Source organism: Elgaria multicarinata, chromosome 2 (genome assembly GCF_023053635.1).
Source record: "Elgaria multicarinata webbii isolate HBS135686 ecotype San Diego chromosome 2, rElgMul1.1.pri, whole genome shotgun sequence".
Classification (NCBI taxonomy): Eukaryota; Metazoa; Chordata; class Lepidosauria; order Squamata; family Anguidae; genus Elgaria; species Elgaria multicarinata.
Window position 1 is genome coordinate 105,376,176 of NC_086172.1, and position 15,160 is coordinate 105,391,335.

Sequence of the window (15,160 nt, forward strand, 5' to 3'; positions counted from 1 at the left end):
ATTAATGATGTTTTGGAAACTGCCTTTTGGGTAAAAAAAGGCTCAGTTTGCATGACAGGGTTGACTAGTTTTGTTATTGCATTCAACAGTTCCACACTCATATAACACCATTTATTTCAGGAAAAATTGTTCTGATTAAACTTACAATACACAAGGTGTACTGAGTATGTAGCAGGAGATGCTTGACTGATTCCCCAATAATAAAGCCATGTGTCCAACTAACCGCAATAACTGCTTTTCCCCCTTTGAAAGAAATAAGCATCATATTATCTGTATTTTCCCCTCACATATATAAAAAGAATCTTATATTTATGTATTACATTTATACCCCAACTTTAAATGTAATAAACAAAGAATAAACTTAGGGTGGTGGACATGGTAATTTCCAGCCTTTGTTTTTTGTTTTTGTTTTGGACTTACAGTAGTTCCATGAGGCTGAGAGGTAAATGACTGGGCCAAACTCACCTAGGTTCACAGCTGGGTGTAAGATGTCTCATCTGACATTCTAGCCACAGCAGAGAACAAAAGGGAAGGACATCTCAAAGTTCACAAAATGCTATTTGGTCTAGTATATTTCAGAATATGTGTTCTCCAAGTACTCTTTTGCCAATGATTCTACATTGGCTGTCTTCTTCTATGTCCTTCCTTCAGTGTCCTTTGCTCTCCTTTCCTGACACTGCATGTATTCTCACATAAAGGGCACATTAACTTGAACAAACAATGTGCCTGTACCTTAAACAGCTGTGTAGAAGAAATTGCAGCAGGTGTAGCTTTTCTCTCAGCCCTGCATGCAGGGCCAGCTTGGGGACCTGCCATCTGTGGGCAGTTGCCAGGGTCCCAGTGCTCTGGTTGTCAGGGCCAGCCTAAGATATTTTGCTGCTTGAGGCAAAGCAGCAAATGAGACCCCCTCTCTCCCAAGTTAAGTTACATGGTAGGCTAGTCAAGCTATTTTGGTACCTGTGGCAGGAAACACTACATGCCCCTCCTTGGCAGTAAAAATGATAATACCTTAAAGGTGAAATCATTCAGGCTTATATTTAATGAGGAGCAATCCTGTTGCCGTATAAATGGGGGAAAGGACAGTAGGGTGGGGTGGCTGTCTGCATGAATCTTTGCACACACACCCCAAATTCCCTCTTTTGCACAACTGTTACAGGTCCATGAGTTGTTTCCTTCTTGAATCACGACAAAAAGGAAGGAAGAGAGTGGTGCCAAAAAATAAGCAGAAAGAGGAAAGAGACTCTCATGGAGCCACTTTTTTTGGTTTTGTTTTCCTTTTGCTTGCCTACACATTTTGATCAAACCTTTGTCAGGAAGGACTGCAAATATCAGTTGATGGTAAGATTATTATGAGAAAAACACCAGCATTTAATACAATATAGAAACAATTGGGGGGGGGGAACCCACCCGAATACAAATTAGAACCAAAATCTAATCTAATGTATCCTTCTTGAGAAAAACAATACTCAAAAGGATATATATATATATATCCTTTCATAGTAATCATATATGTGAAGTTATGATTACTATGAAATTCAAATGGAATTCCCTTTATAACTACTTTACATTTCAGCCCTGGTATGTGTTCTGCTTCAACAGGAAATCTATAGTCTTTTTGTATGAGACACCTGACAAATGTCATCCTCTCACAGATATGAGAGCTATCTTTAACTTTCTGATTTTGAGTAATTACACGGTGGCTAGGATTCTTTCCCATATATTTGTATTATGCTTCACAACACTATTTATTCATTTATTCATTTATTATTTTATTGCATTTGTATACCGCCCCATAGCCAAAGCTCTCTGGGTGGTTCACATAAGATAAAAACACTTAAAAACAATATACAAAAATTAAAAACCACAAAAACATGCAAAATGCACATACACAATAACATATAATCGATGGAGGATTATACTGGTAGTATGGTGAATAGTTCTCTTCAGGTGGGCTTGACTACTGAGTCCCCAGAATGCTACATTCCTACACAGATCTCTTTCCAGATGAGGACTTACTGATTAAGGTGCTAGCAAAGAGTTAAAAGTTAGTAGCCTTTTTCCCCTTTAAGAAAAGGGCTTGTGATACCTGATTAGTTTATTTTTCCAGCTGAGTTTTTTCCCCTCCTGTGACGCCAACTTGGCGGGGCAGGGCTCCATTGGCAGAAGGTTCATTTGCAGTGGCATGCTAGCAGCTGCGCGCTGAGCGCTATTTTGGTTATGTTGTGATTGATGACTTGAATGAGAGATGTGAAGAGTGAATTAACAGCTTTAGTAAAAACACATGGGATTGTCTCTCCATTTGCTGTTTTAGCAGAGAGCCCCATCTTGCTGTGGTGCCTTCTTTAGGAAAGGAATGATTTTTAGTCTACACTATCTGTGGAAGGCTCAGTTTATTCTTTTACCTTTCTGTTCAAGGAGCTATCTTGAAAAGTATTTTTATTTCATTTTAAATGAATGAAAGGAAAAAAAATGAGAGGAAAGCAAAACTGAAAGCCCCGTCTTGCAGGGAATAGCAACAACTAACTAATTAGAAGGCAGTTCATCATTAATGCTGGACCATGCACAACAGGAAGCAATTAAAGGCAGAAACCACTTGGAGGATGCTTCTAGTTAAGGCACAGCAGGAGCTCTGAAAAGTTCCAGTAGCACTTTGTTAGTGGACAGACTGGGTGGTGCTGCAATGGCATTTTAGGTGGCGGTGGATGTTTGAAAAATGCAATGCAATGGGTTGGCAACAATACCATCTGGATTCTCTGTGACATGTAGGTGAGTGAGAGGGTGGGCCATTTCAGACAAAACAGCTGCTGTGGAGCCAATCTTTGAATGAGAGGCTTGATCGGAGTTGGTTTATAATGGCATTGACAACTGTTGGGACTCAGGACACATTGAATATACCATTTTCAGTGTTTTATCCTGCTTGTGTAGAGCTGGCCCTGTATTTTCACTTTGATGTTAAAGGGACAAATTTAGTTTGTAAAGCTGCCTTGAGTCCCAGTTTTGGGGAAAAGGCAGGAAAATAATAATAATAATAATAATAATAATAATAATAATAATAATAATAATAATAGAGAAAGACCCAGGTTCAAATCCACACTCAGCCATAAAGCTCATTGGTGAGGTTGGGTAGTTACTATCTCACAGTCTAACCACCTCACAAGACTGTGGTGAGAAGAAAATGGGAAGGGTACAATCTCCTTGAGCTCCTGAGGGGAAAGGCAGGATCTAAATGTAAATAAATAGATATATGATCACACATCTTTCTCTTGCTTTAAAGGCAGTCAGAGGGAGGCTGATCTGGGTTAGGGATGGAGTAGGGAGTACCCTTCCCCTTCATGATGATGAAGTTGGCCTGATTGAAATCCCCTTCCCCTAAAACTTTTTATTTCTGACCCACCACAAGTCTGCACCCCATTTCTGCCACCCCGTTTTGTTGCTCCCACTCACAGCTTTCCTGAAGACAGGGCCAGTGCTACCATTAGGCCAACTAGGCAGCCGCCTAGGGCGCAGACCTCAGAGGGGCACAGTACTGCCCTTTAAGGGTCAGTTGTATACAAATTAGCTGTTTTTAAAAAAGGGAAATATAATAGTTCAGATACTCTTCTTGAATAGCTGAATCAAAGTTGGCAATTTTGGGGAGGGTGCAAGTAGCTCACCTTGCCTAGGGCGCAAAATAGTCTGGCACCTACCCTGCTTGGAGACCCCATGCCTGTTATCACCCTCTGCATTCTATAGCACTCTCCCTCTCTCTTAGGACCACAATCATGGTTATCCTCTTTTTATGATTCCTTATACTGTATGTCTCTGTGTGCCCTCACCTTCTAGTTCATCCCCCATTTCTTCTTTCAAACTAACTTTTTTCCCCTCTTTCCACATCCCCTCCTAATATGTCTACTTCTCCTTGCTAATGGTTCAGCAGCAAGAGCACACCAGGTTTTCATATTCCCAATAATTCATTCACAAAGAAAATCTTCTATGCTGGTGGGCCATGAGGCATAGCTGGCTGCTTGCAACAGACTAGAAAAACTGGTTTCAACTCCACACAATTCTGAATTCAAGGAGAGGAGCAAGAAGGCATTCCTCCACACCCAGTTTTGATAGGCCTGGACAGGCCTTATATTCTTAGAAAATGAGGCTGGCAAGAACCCATTATAATCTACCCAGTGGAAAGTGCTAGTATCCTTATATTAGCTCTGGTTAGATTACAATGGCTTACCATATTAGGTAAAATGGTGCAATCTGGTAGGAGAAAATCTCCTTCTTTCAAGGGCTGGTGATTCTAGCCAGACGACGGCAAGCTTTTCCTCAGGAGAAGAGCAAAAAACAATTTGACATGACAGCTTAGTTGATAAGCCTGTAACTTTCAGGAGTCTTCAGTTGGAAGAAGACATAGCAGATGCAATCAAGAATCTGCAGGACAGTGCCATCCTGGGTACATCTAAACTAACTCTAGGTTTTTTAAAAAATCTTCAGTTTAAAAGAAATGTTTAAGGTGTTTTAACGATTGCACTCATGCACCAAAAAAGCACGCAAATGGCAAGTTAAGGCACCTGTTTTAACTTCTGTGCCACATAAGTAGTAAATAGTTCTACATGCACACTGGGCCAGTACAAACATGATGCTAAAATATGGTTTTAGCATGGTAGGAATGAGCTGCAGTGAGCTTTGAACTCATACATTCCCCACTCCTCCAGTGCAACACTGAGGAAGAGATTGGAAGTTTTTATTTCCGTATTTGATTAGCAGCAGTTTAGTATAATGTTTGAACCCCAAACTATGGTTAATCTTAACTATTATTTGTTTGAAACAAGCCAGCTTCATAACTCAGGGGTTGATGTTTGATTGTTTCAAACACACCACAACTAAGATTAACCAAGTTTGTTGGGTTTTGGTGAAGAACTGTGGTCAATCAAAAATGGAAGCGAAACTTTCCAATTTCATAGTTGTCCCAGAGGAAGAGATTGGAGGAGCATGAGCCCAGGGCTTTCTGCAGTTTATGACTATTATGATAAACAGTGGTGTATCATGACATCCAAATCAGTTCATTGTCATCACACTACCAATGTGCCCAGACCTTCCATGTGTCTTTCAGTTGTAGTCATCCTCTTCAGCTGAAGATTGTTGTGGTCATATGCGCCCAGTTCTTTACAGTGAATGAGGAGAGGCAAACTGAAATCACTGTGGAGTTGAATGATCATGGTAAATATTCACTATGGGAAATAATGCACATGTAGCTGCACACTAACTCACACTTTTGAGTTAGTAGGATATGTTCATATAGAATCTATAGGTTAATAGCTATGATATTATTTATTAATTAAACTCTTTATGGAAATGTGACTTAAAATGTATTAGTGCTCCTTTAGCAAAAGAACTTAGGTCAACTATTATCAAGCAAAAATTATATAGGATCAGGGCAAGTCCTTCAAATCCCCCCCCCCATTTGAACTCTTTACCTATATCACCTAGAAGTAGTTGGGTAGATATTTTATGTGGACCAATAACAATTAGTCACATGATAGACCAAAACTTAAATCAAGAATGATGTCATAAGCCAAAAACTATGCATCCTGAACACTGCCAAAAGGATGTTCAAACTCTGCTGAGACAAAATATGAGTTCAGGATGTAACTTCAGAAAGATATGATAAAACATAAATATTAAGTTCTGAAAAAAATGAAGTCCAGGATGCCAGCTCTAAATTCATACATTTTAAAGTTTTGCTTGTTTTCCACTTCCTATTCCATCTCATTTTCCTTTTGTAGCATGACATGGACCTAACGTGGCTGGAAACATTTTAAGATAGACCATTTCACATTAAAGCTTTATTTTCCTGACTCATTGCAAAATCATGAATTATCCCTTTCCCCCACAAAACCAGTTTTTCTACCAAGTTCATATTTGATAGACAAAATAGCTACATGGATTAACAGTTCTTGCCATGTGTGTGTGACCTAGACATTTCCTCACATATATTTTTGGCTGTAAATCCTACCAGCAGTGCTGGCTCCTACTGTCACTGGAATGAATGTCCCTCCTGCCTATACACAAAGAAACCTGGTATAGATAGTTTTTTGTGAGAGCATGTCACATAGGGAAGCCTAAATCTCTCTGTGTCTAAACTGCACAAGCCCATTTGTGCTTTTCTAGAGGAGGCCCTAAGCCAGCAACCTTCTCTTCAGAATTTTGCTCCTTCAGCTCCAATATTGTTTCTAATAGGCTCCAGCAAACTTAACAACATCTAGACATCAGGTACACAGATCTAGTTTCCATAATATCCTGAAGCAGGAATTACACTTCAACCTTCTTAATTTTTGGTCATGGTAACGGGTGTCAGTGAGTGTAGACTGTTGTAGCTGCAGCCACATCTTGAGCTTCTTGACATGAGAGAAGCCATCTTTGATCAATCTGATCAATCGAGATAGAAAGGTCCGATACCTGGCATTGCCTTAATAGCTGAGTAGTAACTTTTAAAATGCTGTCTGTGCCTCACAAAACACCCACCCCCACATGTGCAGACTGAAAGAATCTGGTGAGGCAGACTTCCCCTTTTTCCTAGCTGCTGGGGCAGATTTCCCTTTTGGACCTGGTTGCCCAGGTAACCAGCCTGCTACAGGAAGAAGCTAGCTTAACCATAGAAAATACAGGAACTAGTGATCAGCTAACTTTCCTACTGAGTTAACAGGCATCCTCTGCACATGCTCAATTGTTTCATGCTTCCTTGACCAGAACTTGTTAATAAAACAGCTGGCACATCCAGCAAGAGTTGGAAGGGTGTTCCTTGGCAAATGTGCATCTTTTCTCCATTGCAATGTTAATTCCTTTCTATCAAATAAAGGTGTGTTGGACCATAAGAAGTGTCTTCATAATGTTTGGGCCACGACAAGGCATAATGGAAAGCATCCGCCACAGATGTACAGAGAGGGAATGTGTCTCAAGATGCTGGCAAATATGGTATGGGGTTGCAGCCTAGGCTGAGGGACCCTGGGTCTCCAGGCCCCAACTAAGTGTAGTCTCCCACTGACACACACACACACACACACACACACACACACACGGGGCAAATGGGGAAAAAGGTCTACTCATGAGATGACTGATTAGGAAGTAGAAGTCATGGTTCATTTCCTTCTGGCCTCTTTTCTATACGCCCCAAGTGTTGTGAGAGCTAATCATTGGCAGTGTACATAGAGAACCACAAGCAGTCCTGTGGACTGGATGTGGAGGTTTCTTCCCCATGCTAGACCTTCTTGCATGTGTTGGACACAATTGGAATAGTAATCTATGCACGGAAGCCTGTTTCTGCATGCAGATTGTGCTTGGTTGTGCAGAGGAATAATATCCATGACGAATTGCACGCAGACCCTGTTTAGCACAAGTTCCTTTCAGGGCCAGATGGAAAACAAGCAGTCTCCAATCAAATTCACCGCAAGCACAAAGGTTGTGTGCTTGTGTGCTTTTGTGCCTTGGCACTTGCTGAAGTCATGCTGGAACTATATATGTCTTCTCCTTTCCTGATACCCTGACATTCTTCCCTCCACTTTGCAGAGTTTAGTCATCAGTGCCTACTCTCTTTTCTTCACCCCTCCCCAGACTGTCTGGCTCCTCATTGTATGAGAACATTCTTTCTCCATCAGGTAATTTACAAGGAGTACTATGTCATGATTTGGGACAAGTCACTGTGTGCCTCAAACAGTGCCAAGGAGCACTGCAGGGAGGGAACTATCAGTTAAACGCAAATTTGGAACTGAAATTGCCAACATACAACTAGTAACCAGAGAGCAGGCCCTTGATTTGAAACATGTTTTCTTCGAGGAACAGGCTTCTTCTTATTCCTTTAATTGCTATGCATCTCCACCTCCATTCCAGAAATGACTGTGGGAAGTGTTGAAGGCATTCTTTACCAGCTCTCCCCGGTGCACCGTTCGCCTGACATAGGAGGCCTAGATTCGTAAGTGGAGCTGCAAGGTTAATATTTCATTACAAAATAAGAAGCTTTAACGCCTGATGAGAGGATATCTGTTAGTCTCGATAGCCAGAGTTATCAAAGGGTGCTTCTGGACAAAGGGCTCCTAGCACTAGTAATCAAAAGACATTGTGCAGCTCTTCCATCTTTCTCTCCTTATCAGTTCTTTGTGTGGAAACAAAAAAGATGGAAAAAACAATGGAAAACAAAGGAGGGCTTACATGATGAAGACAATGTCTTCTGGGCGCGCACGCGCACACACACACACACGCCTGTAAAGTTCTGTGAATGAGGCAGGGCAATCACATGATAAAAGCCTTGTCTAGAAGCACCCAAATCTAAAATGGGCCATCTGTAGAGACATAAATAATTGCCAGAAGTCTCTTTGACCCGTGTTCCAAACCCAAACTTTGCATGTGCCTTAAGGCCAGTTCACACATGTAGATTTCTCACTAGATTTCTCACTATTTTAATACTTGTATAAATGGGATGGCTGGCAACTGAATGCATGAACTGGCTCAAGTGAAAAGCAAGTGAGCAGATATGCAAGTTTTATCCATTGTGTTTGTTTTGAGATTGCTTGCACAATCCCCAAACACATGTAAATTACTGCTCGATACTACAGTCATCAAGTGATGAATGCATACAAGTGAACCACCTCTTAGTTCATGTGTTCAGGACTATATTGTTCTGTGACACTATGCAAGTATAACACCCCCTCCCCCAACTTAAAATGGAGCCACACAAGAAATCAACCCAATATCCCAAAGTTGGAAGAGCAGGTTCAGTCTTGGATAGACAGTGTGATCTCCCCTTGTGATTCTCTGAATCCACTGCAGTACATGAGGACAGTATATTAATAATCTGCCAACACAGATTGTTGAATTTAAAATGGTTGGAGTTTTCCCTCAGAACAAAACATACAAAAAACACACACACACACGCACAACATATAAATAATAAAAGAGTTGGATACAGCCAAGCTACACATTATGCCCAAGAACCATGATTGGATGTTTTCTTTTTTAATGAAATGCAGCCATGGGGGGTGGGGGAGTTTGTTTGGAGCAATGATGCTGGGGAAGGTTTCTCCCACACAATGCCTTTCCCCCAATTAAACCACCACCACCACCGGATGTTTGCAAGACAGTGCATTTCTCCTCACAGATGGAGAGCCTGTCTGTCTCAGCTTCAGCCTCATTCTCAACTATTGTTATGTGGATAACAATAAGCTACATTTCTTGAACCACTTGACAAACTATGAAGATAATGATACAAATGGGTAATAATGGAATACCTTAGAGGCTCATGTAAATGATACATACATGTCTGAAGACATAATATGTCTTCAGCATATTAAAGCATAGCATGCATGGTGTTATAAAACTGCAGGGAGGTTAAATCCCCTCCCAGAGGGCTTATGTAATGCAGTGAATTCCCTGTCAATCCAATACTTTTTTTTAAAGACTAATAACATATTCTAGGATCAAAAGACTTTGCTGTTTACAAAACAACTATGTTCCAAAAAGTATGGAAAGTATGTTAAGATTTCTGGGCAGTGCATGTGATAAACACATTCTACAGACTAGGGGTTTCCATACACTAGGCTTTTATCATGCACCTTTACTGGGGCTTCTACTTCCAGATTCCTTGCAGGATTAAGCTCGGTTTGTTTACAACTGCTTTTGGGGGAGATTTCCTTTCTCTGCAAGTTCTTTATGTCTCATTATTCAGCCACTAGATGGTGCTGTTGCATAGCCGTGATATAGCAGAATTGTGCAATTACATGGAGTTGTTGGAATGCCATGCAGAGAAAATAGTGACTTTCCCAAAAAAAGTCAGGATAAAGGTTATAAAGTATAGGAGAGTCCCTGGAGGTTGACAACATCGTGTAAAGGACCCGTAAACCTCCATAAGTGACCAATCAGAAGTGCATAATAAAAGTCTCATTTAGAGAAGCCTTAGCACTGGGGAGGCCTAGGTTCAAATCCCCACTCAGCCAAGAAGCTCACCAAGTGACCTTGGGCTAGTCACACACTCTTTCTCCACCTAACCTCCCTCTCACAGTGTTGTTGTAAGGCTAAAATGGGGTGGCGGAGAACCATGTATACCACCTTGAGTTCTCCAGAGGACAGGTGAGTGTCACCATCTCTTCCTTCTACTGGGAGTGGGAAGCTCACTCCTTCCTATGTTTCTTCTGAAGGCCCTCAGACAACACAGTTCCAACTTTTGGCATTAGTTAGACAGATAACCCAAGTTTCCTTCTGCCCTGCAACTGGTCTTTTAGGCAGGGAGATTGACCTCATTGTTGGTTACATAAACAGGAGTCAGTCATCTTGCAGGCAGGTACCTTCTGAGTGTTTCATCCCAATGTACTCTCTCACCTACCCTCTCACCATCCTCCTGGCTCCTTCCCATGATGCCCTTTTATAACCCTTGGGTCAGCACCGAGGGCTGGGATCACTATCAAGGTGTTATTCTCCTTATTTTCTATTAAGTTCTGACTTGAACACCCACCCACCCAAATCCTGCGACCCGAATTTGGATGTCTGATAGCATTTGTTTCCCCCCACTCACCCTGCCAGCAAGAAACAATATTTATTCAGTTTAATGAACAACCGGGTATATATTCAAGAGTTAGCAACACAGACAAAGCACAAAGATATCCCTGAATCCAAAACTTCCCATCACCTCCCACGATCTAGATGTGCCGAGGGAAGTTTATATCCTTTGGCCTTACTCAGAGTTAATTCAAGGATGTAGTCAATGTCCCTGTTTACATGATCAAAACAGTCCACTGTGGCTTATTGAAGCAATGATGGACTGCAGAACATCCCATGTAGGATTTGAATATTCAGTGCTCAGCTGTGGGTTATCATTTATTTTATTTGTTATTGCATTTATATCCTGCCTGGAGAGATTGGGGAGACCCACTTTTAAATCCTTGCTCCTTTTATCACCCTCCATTTCTAAGGGATATTGTGTGGATAAAATGGATGTGTGTGGGGCAGAAGTGGGTGCGTGGGTGGGGGAAACCGTGTACATATGCTGCTGCTCTTTCTGGAAGGAGGTCTTGATGTGAAAAAAAATGTAATAAATAAATCCATAATTAATGCAAGGAAATATCATGGCATGTCAGTTTTTAGTACTGCAGCTTCCCCCCCTCCTTGGCCATTATTCAGCATTATGGGAGTTGTAGTCCAATCCATTTGGAGGGCCCCAGGATGAGGAAAGCTGCTGTAACATCTTCTCCCTGCTTCCCCCCCCCTTTTGTTGCTCCAAACACTTAGACTTGAGGCAAAGACTTGAGGTCTTGTTTCTAGCATTTTAAACACAAATGAAGCCTTAGTCCCACTTGATTTACGTTTCTTATCCCAATAAGTGGAACTGGCGTTTCTGTAATGAAAGAGCACTTCAAAATTGTTGTTTCGTCCCTTTGAAAAATCCTGCTCCTGTAGACTTTATTTGTTACACAGGGGTTCACTTGACTAGTTTCCAACAATTACATATTCTTTTTGCTAGACCTGTTTTATATAAAAAATGAATATTGTACCTAACCTTCATCATGTTTCTTAGGACACACCATACAAAAGATTTGCTATCCGCCCCCCTCCCCAAGAAATGCAAGGTTGTCTGCCTGTCCAGTGTAGGGCTGCTGACTCATGTTGCATTAATGCTCTGCGGTATTAGCTGAGTGGGTTTTTTGGTTTTATTTTTACTGCTAATATGAAGTTATTATAAACAATACCATATTTGGTCCTGCATAAATGTGCAATAAATTCAGATAACTGGCTGATGAAGATGTGTCTTGTTGAATCATGTTAATGAGAGCTCTCAGAGGAAGCAGAACAATGCGAGAATAGACTGATGACAAGGGAAAAGGCCCCTTTTATCACCTCAGCATTTGCTTTAAGATTAATTAACTAAACTAATTAAAGAATGAATATTTTGAAGACAGGAAGCTCTGAGCTAAATGTAGGAAGTTGGGATCATTTGTAATGTAAGCTTGCGGCATAGACATTACTCTAATTAAGCGATTAGGGAGGGTCCATAGCGCAGTGGTAGAGCAAACGCTGAACAGGGATAAAATCCCAAATTCAAGCCCTGGCATATCCAGTGGGAAAGAACTGTCCTGAGAACCTGGACAGCTGCCCATCTATCCTAGTGGACAACACTGGGTGAAGTGAACCAATGGTTTGGCTTAGGATCAAACTAGACATTACAAAAATTGTGCAGCAAGAAGTTGCAGGGTTGTTTCTTTTGTAGTAAACTAGCAAACGGACCTGGCTTTGAAGGGGTTGGAATAGCCCTTAATTTGATTCAGCGAAGCCTTCAAGCAAACTTACACAGCGCCAGAGTTGGTCACATTGTGCCTACCCTGTCTGAGTGAAGCCACGCCCACTGGCACCCCCCTTGCCATGGTGCTCCCCTATAGCCCCCAAGGAAGGGGTCTGTCCACTTCATTTTCCTGAGAGGGGCTACCCCACAGCAGGGCACAGATGTGTAACTCTGTCCCTTGGCCTATGGAATGGACTGCAAAGCTATGCACTGGTTAGGGAGGTCTGCCCCTAGTGATTGAAGATGTTTCTATGGGGTTCAACCACGTGGGCAGATTTAAATTAATTTAAATTAATTATTGCATTTTAAAAACAAAATATCCTCAAGGTGCACACACCTAGGGCCCCTTTATTATGCATGCCAAATTCCAGGTGTCTAGGTTTCATGGTATTGCCACTATGTTGCTAAAGACACACACCCTGGTGTATTATTATAGATAGCAGCAGCGTGGGTGGGGGGATGGTTATCAATGTACATTGATGGTGCTATATATAATAATAATAATAATAATAATAATAATAATAATAATAATAATAATAATAATAATATCCAGTTCAGGACCACAGATGGGGGAAAGGGGATTTAAGCATTTGCCCATCTGCAGTCCTAATCTGATATTTTTAAAATATGCTATTGTAAATATGCTATATTTTAAAAATATGCTATCCATTCATAAGATTTATCTTGGGCAGAATTTAGGTTTGTTCCTATACCAATAAAATTGCCCCTATCGAGGCCGGACTTCAGTTTCCTGTCTGCTTGCTTTGTGCTTTTCTGTTAGTTGCTTCCCTATTTCATATACTGGGAAATGCTAACTTCCAGCAAAGAATACGTGCATCACCTCAGCACTTAATAATGAAAAAAGCACCTTAACACTTCTAAGACAGCTCTCGTCAGGTGATATTTTCATGAATTGGAGCGCTGTAGAGACCACTGTCATCCTTACTTTGACAAACAACTGAGTGGTTCAAAATTCATCAGGCTAGAATTGTAGCACTGTTTAAAGTTTTCCCATCAGTACTACATTTGCAGACAGATATTAAAGGCCTGTTGTGGTTTTCATGAAGATGGCAGCCATTTTCTGAGCCCTCCAATACCACGGGCTGGATTGAGAATCTGCTTCCCACAAATGGAATGGCTCCTTCTCTTGGCAAGAAGCTTCTTATCCAGCAAAGAAATCCAACTGGTGGACTTGAGGCAGTGACAGTCTTTGTCAATTCCCCCTACAGATCCCTAGGACACCTGAATTTGGGCAATCCTCTGGAACCATGCGGGAGGTGGTGCTAGAGGTTGCAGGAGGGGGATTTGCGAAGATGGCTTCATCCCTTTTCCACTGGCAGGAGTGTTCTCAACAGAACTCTGCTCAGGGAATGCTCCTGCAGGTGGAACAGAAATTGGATCCAACCCTTTATCATGTAGTCAGTATTCATGTCATTGGAGATTTGATGATGATGATGTCGTCAAAAGAGAAGGAGTGATGGGCATGCCGTGAATCAAAATGTTGTGTCTAAACACTTTGCACTTAGGAGATCTTTCTAAATTGTTACTACTTCTTTTCCATTATGAAATACTGCCCAGGTTTAAGCAGTAAATGGGGTTGGGTTAGAGCGAGCAGGGTTCATTTCTTAGCTTAGCCAAATCCTCTGATCCCCTTCTATAAACCAGGAACACGGAGGTGGCATAGTGTGGATAAGTGGCATTAAAAATGAAGGTTGCATATTAAAAGTGCTGTGGAAAGGAGTAATTATTATCTGAGATCATCTGCAATTAAATTTTATCTTCTCTATAAAGAAGGAAATAGAGAATTGCCATCATTAAAAGATTTCTGTTACAGATAAGCCATCAAACTAAAAGAGTATTTTATGAAATCAGAATAATCCCACTGTATCAAATCTTACGCAAAGGTGTCAAAAATTATATACCTCCATGAAAAGGACATAAATCAACCAGAGAATTGCTTTTATGAAATGTGAATTGTGAAATATGTAACACTCTCTTCTTTGATTCTCCCCCTACAGAAATTTCATAGCTTCATTTGTATTAATTATGACAGAAAACCAAGGAGTGTTCGGTTATATGCATATCTATAGGACCACAATAATCATATACCTGCATGAGGAGCCTTGGGGAAGTCATAGGCAAGAAGCTAGAAAGGAAATGGTTGTTTCAAAATGCGAAGCAATATCCAATATGTGTATAACTTTTCAGTGGTTCCCCGTCACCCTACTGATAGATGAGGCAGATGATCTGGTCAATGCTGAATTGTAGTAGCAGCACTCCAATGCTGAGGCAATTTGAGCGACCTGTAATACTTATTAAAGTATTACTTGATTCAAATGAGCACTTGTTCATCCACTCTCTGGAATTTTAAAATAGCCTCTGGATCTCACAGCTCTGTTTGGGGGTTGGGTCTATTTGTTAACAAGCTATTATGCCTGTGCTAGTAATAGTGAAGAAGATCGCAGCATAACACTCATATTAGAAACTGCAACATCGGAACTAACCTGAGTTCAGACTACTTGTCTTCCACAAAAATATGTTCCCCCCCACCCCACCCCCCCGATTGATAGGGATAAAGTTCAAAGGCTGTTAGTTCTTCAATTTTCTGCTTGGCCCAGCAAACTGTGTGGACCAAAATCACACGGTTTTATGCTAACAAAGTTGTATTTTGGTTCTGTACTCACAATCTGTACTTCAGGATAGAATTACTATTTGATGTGTAAGCATGCATTGAAAGAGCAAGATGTCTTGTGGTCTTAGAGTTGGGATACTTACACTTTTACTTCAGCACTACCACCGAAAATAATGGGGAGGCTTATTATTCAGACTAGGGCCCTTTCTACACCATAAGGGTGTGGAGGG

The 15,160-nt window shown here is 41.1% G+C and overlaps 1 long non-coding RNA gene across 1 annotated transcript; it reads left to right on the plus strand.

Annotated features, from left to right (window-relative positions):
* The first annotated feature begins 2,319 nt into the window (after nucleotides 1–2,319).
* LOC134393715 (uncharacterized) lies at nucleotides 2,320–7,933 on the plus strand. The gene is made up of 3 exons (XR_010025095.1): nucleotides 2,320–2,430; nucleotides 7,543–7,631; nucleotides 7,864–7,933. It is a non-coding gene; the product is annotated as an uncharacterized LOC134393715 (long non-coding RNA).
* The last annotated feature ends 7,227 nt before the right edge of the window (nucleotides 7,934–15,160 follow it).